The sequence below is a fragment of the Pangasianodon hypophthalmus genome, chromosome 6, assembly GCF_027358585.1.
Source record: "Pangasianodon hypophthalmus isolate fPanHyp1 chromosome 6, fPanHyp1.pri, whole genome shotgun sequence".
In the NCBI taxonomy this organism is placed as follows: domain Eukaryota; kingdom Metazoa; phylum Chordata; class Actinopteri; order Siluriformes; family Pangasiidae; genus Pangasianodon; species Pangasianodon hypophthalmus.
In genome coordinates, this window is record NC_069715.1 from 10,434,777 (window position 1) to 10,449,676 (window position 14,900).

Here is a 14,900-nt window from a genome sequence, read left to right on the forward strand (position 1 = left end):
CTACAAGCACCAGAAACTATGCATATCCGCACTCCTCCACCATGTCTCTCTGTCTCCCTTTCTGTCTAATGGTCACGCATTTTCTAGCTTTCTGAAGACAGTATGTCATGTCCTAGTCTAAAAATAGGCCAGATCACATACGTCTGAATGGACTGCATAGTATGCCACCCACTTCAGTTCCTTTACGTAGGTAGTCTCAGATGATGATGATACATGTCGGAGGAAATGGGCACAAGCTTTGTATGTTTCTTTGAGAGCTCAAGGCATAATGAATAATACTGTGCTCTCAATGTCTTCCCTTGTAGAAGAAAGAATTTCGTTACTTGAATACTATTCCATATTTTTATTTTAATGTGTGTTTCTGTTGCCTAATGTAAGTCTACTGAAATCTAACACATCCTAAATGTTTTGGCTACACAACCCTTGGGAAATAAAAAAAATAAAATAAGAGTTTCGAAATAAGGTTTCTAATTAAATATAAAAAAGAAGAAAACATGTCTGAAAGTAAAGCAGGATTTTCATGATATTAAAATTTTAACTAAATTTTACCAATACCAGAGTGGTATTCCACAAAGCGAGCTAACTCAATAAGCTAGGCTTACGTATTTCAACAAGCCTGGCTAATTTGCTTCAAATTCAGTTCCACAAAGGAAGCTAACTGCAAGCGCTGCTCAGTTCCTATGGCAACATATGATTCTGCTCCATGTCTGGCTAAAGTTGAAGCTTAGCTTAACTTGATTAATTATATTCGACAAGCCAGAGAACATCGTGGCTCCACCGTGGTGAACCAACCACACATAATAAACAGCAGATATAGAAAATTATTGATATATAATCAGGAATAAACTTACATTTACAGCAGATGCCCTTATCCAGAGCGAATTACATTCATCTCATTTATACAACTAAGCAGTTGAGGGTTAAGGGCCTTGCTCAAGGGCCCAGCAGTGGCAGCTTGGCAGTGCTGGGGATTGAACTCACGACCTTCCGATCAGTAGTCCAACGTCTTAACCACTGAGCTACCCCTTCCAGACTTCCTTTTCTCTTTAACAAACTGCTGCTAACCTAGTGCATATATTATTATTATATATTATTAATTGCTTAGCCTATTCAGCCCTTTTCCACTCTTCTGGAAAGGCTTTCCACCAGATTTTGGAGCGTGGCTGTGGCACTGATGTCAGGAGAGGAATCCTGGGATGCAATTGGCGTGACATCATCCTTAAAATGTTCGGTGGGGTTGAGGTCAGGGCTCTGTGCAGGCCACTCGAGTTCTTCCACTCCAACGTTGCCAAGCCATGTCTCTTTGAGCCTCACTTTGTGCACAGCGACACTGTCATGCTGGAACACGTTTGGACCCCTTAGTTCCAGTGAAATCTTAAGACAATTCCATGCTTCCAGCTTTGTGGTAACAGTTTGGGGAGGCCCACATATGGCTGTGATGGTCAGATGGCCACAAACTTCTGGCCATATTGTATATTATACAGGTGTCTAAATTAGCCAAAAGGGTGACTTTCTAGTGACAATTAGCCGTATAGTCAGTGCCATTATGTTTGACCCTATATACAAAGAAAGCCATTTAATGTATATACAGTATATTTATGCTTAAAGACAATAAAATGTAGCTAAATATCAGTGACCACAAAACATTACTGTGGGTAAGCAAAGAGTTTCTGAAGAAATTGAGATATTTCCTCACTATTTTCATAAATGTTCAGAATGCATTTAAATACTAAATTGTTTTCATGAGAGAGATACATAGATAAAAACACAGAGAGAGAGACAGAGAGAGAGAGAGAGAGAGAGAGAGAGATGCAGTTTGTGTCACTCCCAAGGGTAGGAAAGTGGAGAGAAAAACAAACATGGACTAGCAGTGCAGAGATCAGAGATGAGCTAATACAGTGGATTATATACTGAAGGAATCTGTGGTAGTACATTATTATGAATGCCTGATAATGATCATATTCCACCTAAAGAGCTGCATGACATAGACAAAGTGGTATAGTGCAATTATATTTTGATTTTAATGTACCTTACAAGTCAACCTCCTCCTCAACCTCCTCCTCTACAACCTCCTCCTGTGACATGGTTAAATATTGGCCTGAATTATCTTGACCAAATTATTTCCTTTTGCTGGCCCCTGTGAATGCCGTGATTCATCAAAACCCCCACAACACACCCACTGGAATGTCTGAGATTAGTCAGCGTGATCCCAGTACACAATAAAACATTTAGTGATATGGTACCATAGTAATGAGATCTGCAATACCAATATTTCAGAAATGATTAACAAATGATGTGCATCTCTATCATGTAGTTTAATAGAAAACTCCACAAATCAAAAGAAATGTTTGCTTATGCTAGAGACACTCACATCAGAGTGCTAGATGCTCCAAAGTCCTCAATGACTCTTCTCTCTAGAGGATCTCGTCATTTTGTTTGAAGTGAGAAGATTATATTATATCCACTATTATATCCATGTTTGCAGTTTTGATGTTTAAGCTCCGGTTCTTTTGTCCTTGGTCTCATTCCTTTGTTCCCTATCAGGAGGAAGATCCTCAGGCCTGCTCTCCCGATACCAGACTGGAGAGGCCTTACTGTGCCGTAAATCATATTACCACACACACTTCTCTGTCAGACAACAATGACGTCATTAACCTCGGCAGTGGTTTCTCCGTCTCAGCAAGGTCACATGATAAGACTGACTGCTGTTGCTGTAGCAACAGCAGGAAAGGAGAACTATATCCCAAGACACGAGATGGAAGAGAAAACATCATGGAAGAGTCTTGAAAGCAGGTTGAAGTGAAGACGTTCTCATAACTTCGTATTAAAAGATAATGATATGAAAACATTTTGTCGGCAAAAAAAAATATATCATGGCTGATTTTGTTTCATAAAACTGACCCCACAACAGCCAACAGACAATCTGATAAGCTTATTTATACCACAGCACTGCTGAATTCTCAGTTCTGATTGGTCAAAATGTGTTAATGAATTTTCTATAACTGACAATATTTCTGACTGCAAGGCAAATCACAGGTTCATATTAATGTGCTCATTCTTATATCTTGTTCTTGTTTCTATAGTAACAGCATACACAGGGTGGATGCTCCACATAAACAGATTTTTAAAAAATGTGTGTAATTGTTGATATGAGGTTTTCTGTGAGGAGACATTTATTTATTACTTTTGAAGGAGTCTCCAGTGTCAGCACCTTGCAACAGTCAGCATTAAAGCTGAAACTAAGATTTCCAGCATGGGATTGTTTTCAGGACAGAGGATTTTGCGCTTCGCAGTTTCTCAATAACATGACAAGCTGCAATGTTTTGTCTTATTAACTTTAAAAGAAAGAAAAAAAAAAGGCTGGTTAGGAAACGTCTGTTTATAGCTGTCATACGTAAGTGATAACTGGGACTAGCTTGTTTTGCTGACATTCCACAGCATTAAATATAACTATAAGCAGACAATTCAATCTTTCATTTCTTTCATTTCATTCATTCATTTCATATAAGAGGAATAAGAGGAATTAAGTGGTATAAGAGGAATAAAACATGTCAGGATGTGCTGATATTAACTTTGAGGTGGTAAAAACCTGAACTGGAAGCTCACTGCAAATATAGTTGCTAGATCTGGACTATATGAAGATTTAATATCGATATCATGATAAATTATGCCCCAATATGCTTTTCTGAGATATCTTGGATATCATGATATGCTTAGCAATTTTTTAAATAATTACAAACTGACTGTAAGCAGCTGATATTAAAATTTTATACATAACCTTTAATTTTTTTATATAAATTTATACTTATTTTTTATATATAAATTTTTTATATAAATATATATACATTTTAATATTTTTATATAAAATTTAACAAATATTATTTATCTTTTTTTTTTTTTTGAAATACATGACTACTGTATGGCTGGCATTTTGTGAGCAACCTAAGATATCATGATACACATCGTATCATAGAAATGCCTTTGAGAATCATAAGTTTGTTTTTTTTTTGGCTAATAGTTGCACAAAAAGTATTAAAAACACAACCGCGACTGGCTTCTCAGTGCAGTTCAGTTCAAGCACAGAATCGACTCTGCAGCATTTGCACTCAACAACCATTTCATAAAGCAGCGTCACTATTCCCCCATTATTCATCTTGACCAATGAGCATAGACATTGTACCACATGACCTCACACACGCACCTAACATGCTACGACTCGGTAAAGCTACAGAAAAGTAGGGGAGAAACAATGTTGATGAGCTGCAGGTGAATGTTAAAATGGCCCAAATGTTGTAGTGAGAAGTAACAAATTGGTCCTAAATAAACTTTTAATACCATGTACTGAATATTAAATTCCCAATTTCTATGCAGTTGAAGACTAAATGTATGAAATGAATATATGGGGTGAGTGAGTCATGACTGCACGCGCGATCGCGCTCAGGACTCGCCAATGACGCGATATGCTTAGAGCAAAGGCGATTTTCACCACAACTGGCTTATGAGTTGCTCCTGGCAGAAGAACAGAAACACTGCCATGATTAATTATCTAACCAGCTGTTAATATTGCTGGCTTCCTTTTAACTTTAGGAAGACGTTAGTGATTAAAGTTTTATACTGAACAGTAGTTATTTTTGCTCAGGATTTAGGCTATTGCGGTACAAATACAACAGAACCGTATGACTTTAATAAATATACATATTTTTTCTTATAAAAATGACCAAAGATGACTTAATTCTAAGAAAGAAAAAAAAATCATGAATCTTATTGTGGTACGTACAAATATTTTCACCATTACTGTCAAAATTATTACATATTTCACCTAATCACAATTATTTGTAACATATAATTTAAATATGCTCAGTGATGACGTTTGCCTGTTTTTCCTAAGGCATTATCACCTTATTGTTAAACGCAACTGTATGATAATTAACTCAACCAAAATTTCACAGATGTTGAAACAGGCCAAAATCCCACAGAAGCTCATTGCTCACTGCTTATACACTCATTAGGTAAAAAAATATTTTCCAGATGTGTAACATGACATTAGCAGTGCTGGTATGAGAGGAAGTTGTAATCTTGGCACCTCAAAGCTTCCATTGACAAGTCACCAAAATTGGGATGAGCAAACACATTTACGCATTACATATGGCATGCTGGGGATACAATAAGTTAGAAAGTCCTTGGCTGTAGGCTATTCTCCTTCCTTCCTCTGAACAACTCAACATCATCTGTTGTCTATAAAAGCAGCAGTGGGTTCTGATGGACCCAGTGCCAATATTAAGGACTATCCTGGCAAATATGGTAGTTTGAGGATTAAAAATAAGTGGGAAGAAATCAAAAGAAGGATAAATAAAAGAAGTGGAAGGAGATCTTAGGCTCTGAAGCTGGCCAGAAATCTATGGCAGATTTTCTCCACAGTAACAGCAAGAAAACTCTGCTGGTTATTTTGGCAGCTATGCTCTCCAACACAAAACTTCACTCAGCCCTCCCACTGTCGCATTATCAGCGATATCTTCTGCTGGTAACGTTAACTCATCGTACACCCAGTGCATGATCATACGTAAGCATTTACACAAAATCCCTACTCAGAAGAACTATCTTCATTCTCAAACCAAGGAAAACCGAGCAAAATCCACCAGCACAAGAAAAACTCATCACACTAGTTATAAAACAGTGCTGTTCGATTCTCGATTTGAATTGATTAGAACACGTTGAATCGTTTTCTATAACAGCATCTCTGAAATAGCTCTGGTTGCAAGGCAAATCGCAGGTTTATATTAATGTGCTCGTTCTAATACATTATTGTTTCCATAGTAACGTCTTTCACAGATACTTGTATGGCAGACGCTCCACCAAACCAGCTTTTAAATGTGTGTAATCATTGCTATACTGACACGTTCTGTAAGGTGGAGTTTAGAATATATGGAAGGAGTCTCAAGTGTCAGAGTTTTGTAATTGTCAGTGGTAAAGCTGTAACTTTAAGATTTCCGACAGGAGAACGTCTTCAGGATGAAGGGTTTCGTGCTTTTTCCAGCGTCTCAGGAACATGACAAGCTGCGTTCTTATTCAGTTCAAAGAGGCGCTGGTGAGGGAAAAACTGTTCACATGTGTTATAACATACATAATGACAGGAACTAGCTTGTTTCGCAGACACTTTACAACATTAAATGTAACTATAAACAGATAAAATGTATGGCATGTTGTTCGTAATCACTGGAAAATTGCTGCGGTATAAAAGTGAAATAACAGTAACAGTAACTCCACTTTATGTTGGGCCACATTACACACCCTGTCATTGATTATTTTCCTATTATTATGTACCCTAATGGCCTTTCATAGCTATAAGGCTGAATTTTATTAGAGGACCAGCCAATAGTCAACTACCATGAACTATCATGTGTTTGTTTAGCTTGCTAGTTAGTTTTACTTGTGTGTCATATACTGTATGTGTCATTTCACGTTCGTGTCATTAAGCTAGACTTATTTTAGACGTTAGTGAATGATCCAGTTAGCCTCTACAGGGCCACTAAAAAATGTAAAGAAACCCTCATCTCTTCCATGGTAAGCATAAACATTTATATCCCATAGATCCACGTTTTCACATTTTATCATCAGCTGCAGATGTTCGCATCTCTCTCTATAAAAAGATGTGTGCAGTTAACCATGCTACGAGCTTAAAGCATAACTCAAAACAGAGTATCATCAATATTCTCCAATTCTATGATTCATATTTAAAATGATCAGTGAACGTAAATGTGAATTAGGATTGGAAACAGTGCTTCCAATCAGGAAACTTGAATCTTTGTGGACCAGTCATATCCCAATCTGAACCAGTTTCAGCAGTTGTGAATGCTATGGAAAGCCAAAAGGATCAACAGAAAAAAGTTCCACACACAGAAAATAAGAGCACTGGCAATGTTAAGAGAGCTGCAACTATCCGCCAAAAACAATTTGATCACTCAATCTCCAAACCTCCCCAGACAAAACAACAATGCTCTGGAAGAGAAATAGCAACATTTGTATAAACAATGAACCGTGCAATCCAGAGAAACGAGTTCCAACAACAATCCAGCAACGCATAACCAAAACAGATAGATAAGCTTAGCTAACTTTAGAACATGAGTGATGGTACAGACAATGAGCTTCAAGCCTCTTTTTATTCTTTTTTTTTTCTGCACATGAGCCAGTGTTTCAGCTCAGAAGGACTCGGACAGACGGCTGGAATTCCAGCATGCTTGGATAGGTGCTAAAGATAACCACAAACTGTGCTGTAAATCTCAAGTCAAAGGGAAGAGTGAACTCTTGGTGCTCAGTGCCATTTTGGGATTTCAACTTCAACTGCAAGGATGCTGGATGCTGAAATGTGTTTAAAGAGACGTTTGCAATTAGCTAGTTTTATTCTTACATGTAATTCATTGTATAGTTATATACATGTACACTGATCCTGCGGTTCTGAAGTCATGAACCCAGCACAGGACACTTGGAAGAGACACCACGCATGGCAGACAATTGTCAGGTAGTTCCAAACTGAAGCGATAAAAACAGTTAAACTAAAATGTTTATAACTGTTTTTGATGCAAGTTTCAAGTTTTTTATGTGCTCCCTCAGGTGAAAGCCCACAGCTTGTGCTTTTCTATTTGCCTCTTAAACAGGAGTGAACAGCAGCTCCTAAATAAAACTGCTAGTTTTTTTTGTTGTTGTTGCTGGGGTGTGCCAAAAACCTTGCCAGTAGGTGGACTGACTGCTGTAAAGTGCCTCTAAGTGTGAAGGCGTGCCCTGCAATTGGACTGGCATCAGATCCAGGGAAATTCCCTCCCCTTGCCCCGTGTTCCAAGATAAAGCACTTACTGAAGACAAATCGATTAATATTTTGTTGCTTAGTCCAACTGTTCGTTAATAAACCTGTTCTTGATTACATAATTGTCAGACGTTGTGCAACCATTGTGACACTGTGGCTTCAGTTTAATGATATAACCATCAAGCGTGTTTAAATTACCCTACCAAGGCTATCCCAACAGAGTCAGCCTTCAGAGCGAGTAGGTTCTACCTTAAACCCAATACTGAAACATAGTAGGTGTGTCTAATAAGGTAACCAGTAGCAGTACAGAGTGCTTGAAATGTCCAGAAAAATGTAAATAAGCAAGAGACTGATGCAATCATACCATCACATCTCTTTTCATTGATAGAAGGTGTAGGACATTGTGCATAGCTACAAAGTGCACCTACGGTAGGAGTACTGATAAAATAGCCAATGAGTATAGATACAAGGCAGGTGGATCTGATAAACCTGCAGCTCCATGTACGCCATATGCAGGAAACATCATTTCCATTCTCAATAAAATGATTATAGCCGAGTTCTTTAAAAGCATCGCAGCACATAGGTCACTGTTGAATAGTAGAGAAAGCATTATATTTACGATGATCTTAACGTTACGATGTTTTTGGGAAACTAGGGCACTACTGGTTAAATTTAAGAGCCCCAAAGGAAAGAATTCTGACGTAGAAAGTAAGCAAAAAAGCTTGTGATGTGCTTAAACGAGTAAAAGGTTCTTGTACCATGTAATTGCTATGTTTTGAATAAAAGTTACATGAAGCACTGGAACATTTGTACATCCGTAATGTCACTGCATTCTGTTTTTCATGAAATATGGAGTTACTGTTGACTCCTCCCATCTTCAAATATGAGAAAGTCTATACATACAAGACACACCTTCCGACCATGGTGAACATCCAACACAGCCAAACACGGACATATTTACACCTCACTGCCGAGGATCCACATAGGTTACTAACCACCCTCACACACACACACACACACAAATAGCAGACACGTATTTCAGACCCCACGCTGGGTGGAGCAGGCATTTGCTTACAAGGTAAATAAGCCAAGGAAATCCTGTGACCCGATACTGAGATCATGCAAGATGGCAGTGGCTTACCTTCCACTTTAAAGCCCTTACTGTCAACAATAAAGCTCTGGTATGACACAACATGTTTGTGAATGGAAGACATACAGGGATGTTATTGGACACGCCAACAGTATGACACTGAGAGCTTAGGATGAGAGACACGAGCGACTAAAACAACATGTACTAAATGTACCTCACTCTACACTGGTGGACAAATCAAAAATCCATTAGCTAGTCCACCAGGCAAGTAAAATCTGTAATGTGCTGCCCGGTCCTGTGTTTTGAATGACCGGAAAACTGACTAGGCTGAAAAATGGTAGCTAACATAATGTAATAAAGTATGGTGAGCTAGTTAGCTAAGTGCATTAATACAGACAAATGAGTACATGAGTGGACATCAGGGCGACTCGGTCATATGAGCTATGAGCAATGAGCTCATATAGCCGAACCGTGATGTTTTGAAATGTTTTCTCTTCACATCGCATATAAAAGAAATTGGGTACCATCTTTATTTTTTCTCTGTATGTTTAATAGTGAGGCGACTGTGTAGTCTGCAGGAGATTTATATCACAGCTTTATGCTGCACTTTGTTTTACTCGAATTTTTCAATGTTTACTTACGTGTTCCTGATTTTGAAAAGGTTGTTCGTCATCCTTGAAAGCTAATTAATCCAACTAGGAAAAGATGATACATGTAGTGCAGCAGGTAGTGGGATTTACAATGTGTAGCATGTGCTAAAGTTATAGTGTTGAGGTGCTTGTTTAAATATACACCCCAAAAAAACGTTCGTTTTGTCGAAGTCACTAGAGAAGTTTTTTCCTCTGATTGTTGAATAAGACAAGAAAAAAAAAAAAAAAAAAAAACCCCGGTGATTGCCGGATTACTTGCTTGCCGGGCAACTCAGAACAAAAAACGAATAATCTTATTAATAAACATATAATCTTCTTGTGCCAGGTGCCCAGGTTAGTGATTTGTCCACCACTAGGCTTATACAAGCTGCCAGAGGCACAATAGCCAATATTTTTCATTTCTTACTAGCATAAATAATATGGAAAATTATGCAGAAATGATAAAAAATAATAGCTTATGTCATTGTCTCAGAACAAGTGTATTATGTAGCTAAAAAAATAATAATAATCCAGTTTGATTACCTGTCATCCAGTCCGGGATGTTTGATTGTGTTTGGATTGGCCTGTTGTCAGTTATTTTATAGACAGGCAGCACCCAACACCCCTTCACACCCTCATAAATGATTATGAAGAGACGTTACATGTTTATAGCGTTGTACCTTGGCTTTCAAGCAGTTGAATGTCAGATTGCACTTGAAATTGATCTCGTGACAGTCCTTGATAATGGTAACTTGAGTTGAACCATAGTACGTTTTCAGGGCGGAGCTTTGTGTATATGGGTGGAAATGGGGGTGGGATCAATGAGTAAAGAAAATCATTCAAATCTTATTAATTTAACTATTAGAGACCTATTTTTTTCACATATCTTACTTAATGCACCATTAAAGGTACATTAGGTAAGATTAGTCTTTTTCCCTCCAAGATTAGGTCTCTAACGGTTAGGTAAGGTTCGACATTTGCATAATTACCGCCTCTGTTCATGAAGCTCCGCCCCCTGTATCTCAGGTGGCCCATACAGTGTCTATGACTGACATCCAAACACAAACAAGTGTTCCCGGACCAGAAGTCAGTTTTCCAAATGTGTTTTCCCAGCAACTTAATAAACTTTTGCTAAGGCAACGGCTTAACACTTTTTTTTTTTTTATCATGTTCCAGGTTATTTGTACAAGTAAGGAAAAATCAACTATTCCACCTTTCTGGTAAGGTGATGATATTGTATAAACAAGTCATATAAAATATTACACATATTGCAGAACTAGTAAGGCTTTTGGGAGCAAAGATTCAGATAGAGAGGTGAGAATTTATGATTAAATTCAGTTTAGATTCAGGTCATGTTTAAACTGGCTGGGTTTAAATTCTTAAGAAGTGTAATGACAGGCAGTGGGGAAAAACTCTCTCAGCCAGTTTCTGACAGTTTGAAGACAATGTTCGCCAAAGCATTCAAACATGTTATTAGTCCACTGGAAGGTAAGTGACAAGGACAGTTTGCTTCAGAAGTGCCAGCATGACCACTTTAAAATGGGAAGTAACTGGATGCCATTAGAGCGGAAGTTTGTTCTGGTCAGAAAATCAACAAAAGCATAATATAAACATAAAAAGTGTATATATATATATATAATATATATATATAAAAATGTATAATATATACACACACACACACTGTATATATGCGTGCACACACACACTGGAGAGCCTCGTCTTGTGACAGTGATACACTGCAAGTTCCCTGACTCTTCAGAAGCCCACACACAAACAAGCTGCAGAAATTCGAGACCCGGCACTGCACGTTCAAAAACTAATTCATGATAGGCCTCCAGAATGACAGCACCGACTGCTCATTACAGTCCAAGGTCCAAGCCTCTATTCCGAATGCAAATGCTAGCACATGCAGCACACTCCTGGACTGAAAAGTATGCAGAGATTACATCATTTGCGTCTATCAAGAATGTCTAGAGACTGGAATTGTGCGGAGCACTGGAACTGGGAGCTGCGTGCAAATTCATGCAAAATTCCTATCTCTGATATGACGGGCAGATAGCATGCAGTGGTAAACACCCAGAGAAAGCTGTGCACTCAAAGATGAAGCATTAGTCTACAAGGGCTCTGATAAACTTCTCTGTAAAGTTAGCCTAATTTAAATCAGACGCAAATCCAAACCCAAGATAGTCCACAAGGCATCAGGAAGGTGGAGATCATTCTGTGCATCAGCTCAGATTTTTTGGATTCCAGGGGTGAAGTTCACATTTTGCTTCAGATGTCAAAAGAAATTACAACCCGAAAGAAGCATCTGTATTTAAAAGATTTTACTAGGATTGTACAAATCCCATTTACATTTTCAATAATAATACCAAACTATCAGTCGATATACTCTTGGGGGAAAAAAGGTTTCATCCAGTTTGTCCATCTAGGGGAAACCCTTAAAGCACCATATAATGTGATATGATATGATATGATATGATATGATATGATATTACTGTCATATTGCCTCTAGTTACAAGTGTAACCTGTTTAAACAGCTTTTAACAATCCAAACAACCCAAGAGAAATTTCACAATCTGAGGATTTATCACGGACCATAATAGTGTCACTGCTGCACCCTCTCCTAGTGTTCTTCATAACCTGTGTCATTTTATTTTCACTCTCTACTGAATCCCATAGTAGGACACTATTACCTAAAAAAGTGCATCTTTTTCAATTCTAAAGCATTGTCTAGCCTGAACATTCCCCAAAGCCTGGTGCATGATTTCACAGCCTCACATTAAGATAATGGAGATTCCTTTTCACTTGAATGTCTGGCAAAGACTTTAAACTGCACCTAACCCAAAGGTACGTACACACACACACACACACTCTCACACTCTCTCTCTCTCTCACACAGACACACACACACACACACACACACACACACACACCAAGTGCTTATTTCACACTCGGCATCGGATAAGTGCAAAGTCCTCGTTCCCACTGATTAAAAACATCACAGAACCATAGAAATAAACAGTCTGATTTTTTTATTACTCCCATTTGCTGTCACTGAATGTTTAGCCAACAACCTGTCAGTTCGAGCTCTGCATTCATAACGCTTCTGTAATAACCTTTTTGGCATGAAAGACAGCACAGCATTCGAAAATCCGTTGGCTGCAGTGGATTCCTGAGGCTGCGGTAACCAAACAATAACAGACACAGGTTGAACGTGCTTCCTTTTATGGCCAGTTCAGTGCCCAAATTCTGAGTGCTCTCTCTCCCTCTCTCACTGGCAGACTACACAGTGTGGGTTAGCTGTTATTTCTGTACTACCCTTACTCCTGCAGTAATGGGTTAAAAAAAAAAAAGAAGCACAAATCAGCTGCTCTCTTTACTACGGGTGTTTATTTTTAGATTTTTCTACTTCCCCACTGTATGGGTGGGTAAACATGCCAACAACATCATGAGGAAATACTTTTCTTTTCTTAATTTTCTGCAAATGCTGACGGTATTATCAGTAGCTGTAGAATTCCTGACCAAAAGCATATAAATCAAACAGCATATAAAACAAATAATGATGTCACACAGTCACTTAAATCTGCATAGCAACAAGCAGCCTACATGTAGCCCATTGTATCATCTTAGTGTTTATTTTCTTAAAGACGTTCGATCTTTTTGTTAAACAGTTACTTGAAATATTGAACCAAAAAAAAAAAAAAAAAAAAAAAAAAAAAATCAAACTAACTTTTTACAGACTTTTTAAAAATGTGGCATTACTGATTGTATGCAATATTCTCATTTAATATGGAATACAGAACATATTGTGTGTTGTGATGATATAAATGTCTACAAAGTTTAATGATATTTATATTTTCGCCATACTGCCCACCCCTACTGCACAGCAGTGTAACGCTACCCCTGAACCCCCCCTACGTCTAGTAACCAGGTCACGAAAATAAATAGCCTCTCTTTCTCACACATGAGGGCTGTTCAAGAAAAGTCAGACATCTAATCTCACCCTGGCCTTTTCAGCTCCTATAATCAACTGTTTGCGCTGAGTCAGCAGGAAAAGCCCTTCCTTTTCATTCTTTCCCCGTCTCTTCCAACGTACTGATTCTGAATATGAGAGAATGTCCTTTGGCTACGTCTCCCTTTTCCGGGCTGAAATAACAGCTCTCTCGCTAACAGCATGGCTCGGTTTCACATTTAACTGAATATCCTGCTTTTAATCTCCTGCACTTTTGAAAAATATCTGAAACCAGTTTTCAGGCAAATCTTGAAAACATGTCTGAACATAAATAGAGTGCTCTGATGACCAAACTGCTATGACTTATAGGACAAAGCCACACTGAATGACTTGCATATCCATCTTTATAATTAACATCAGAGCATCCATGACTTATACTGTACTGAAATTCTGAGTTGAATCTTTTTGTTTAAACTTCTTTCACTGACAGTCCCATACATTACCCACAATGCCAATCGACCACCTGCAGTAGTGCCACCAGTCAGATTTAGCCCTTGCTTCATCTCTGTATAAAGAGAATGATGCAGCGGCGCTTTAGTCTTTTAGTCCTCTAGCACTGTAACCTGACATTTTCCCTTATTTTTGAGATTAGTGATTTTTTTTCTCTTATTAACACCATCGTAACGTCCTCCTGTGATGCCTTACAGGAATAATATAAATACACCATCAACCGACAAATTAACACCAGAATCACTAAAGCGCATAAATATTTCAATATAAGCATGTTTCAGAATGACGTTTTCCTTTAACCCCATCTCTATTCTCTACTGTAAACAAACAAACAAACAAAGAAACAATCAGTCAAACTCCCAATCCACCCAGCCTGATCTGCACATGTGTCTCTAAAGTATACACCCTGTTTATGCTTATGCAACTACACCCATCACATTTTCCCCAAAAATAGTGTTTTGATTTGTGTGTTCAGTGAGTTGCAGGTCAGGCAGATCTCTATGCCATGATCCTTATCTGATCCAAATATTCATCTGATCCAAACATTCATCTGACATGCCATACACTGACTGCAACACTGCAACATGAGCCACACAAGTGTTCACAACACTGTCAGAGGATCAGATGTTGTTTGTATACTCTGACAAAGCTGACATTCCAAGAAAACGTACAGGAACGTGTAACTGATCAGGAACAGCAGTGAAGACTGAAAGAGCCCATGTCCTGCTGTGTTTACTGCGATCAGTGGACCATCTGAGCATGCTAAACACCAGGACTGGGGTGCTCTTTAGCTCCATGCAGCTCAATCAGGCATACTCTACACACACAAACACACACACACACCTCACAGCTACACAGAAAAACCCAGTCGCAGAAAATACAGACGCCTATTTGACTAATCCGCACTGCAGTCACTGGTAA

At 38.4% G+C, this 14,900-nt stretch overlaps 1 protein-coding gene across 34 annotated transcripts in view; it reads right to left on the reverse strand.

The window, feature by feature from the left end:
• mical3a (microtubule associated monooxygenase, calponin and LIM domain containing 3a) overlaps positions 1–14,900 on the reverse strand; it is a 102,814-nt gene that overhangs the window by 61,909 nt on the left and 26,005 nt on the right. Inside the window, exon 1 of one of the 34 annotated variants that reach the window (XM_053235123.1) lies at positions 2,372–3,767. The exons of the other annotated variants lie outside the window; for them this stretch is intronic. The gene's annotated coding sequence lies outside the window, so the exon portion shown is untranslated. Of the gene's footprint in view, positions 1–2,371; positions 3,768–14,900 lie in introns of those variants that run through there. 34 annotated transcript variants of the gene reach the window in all.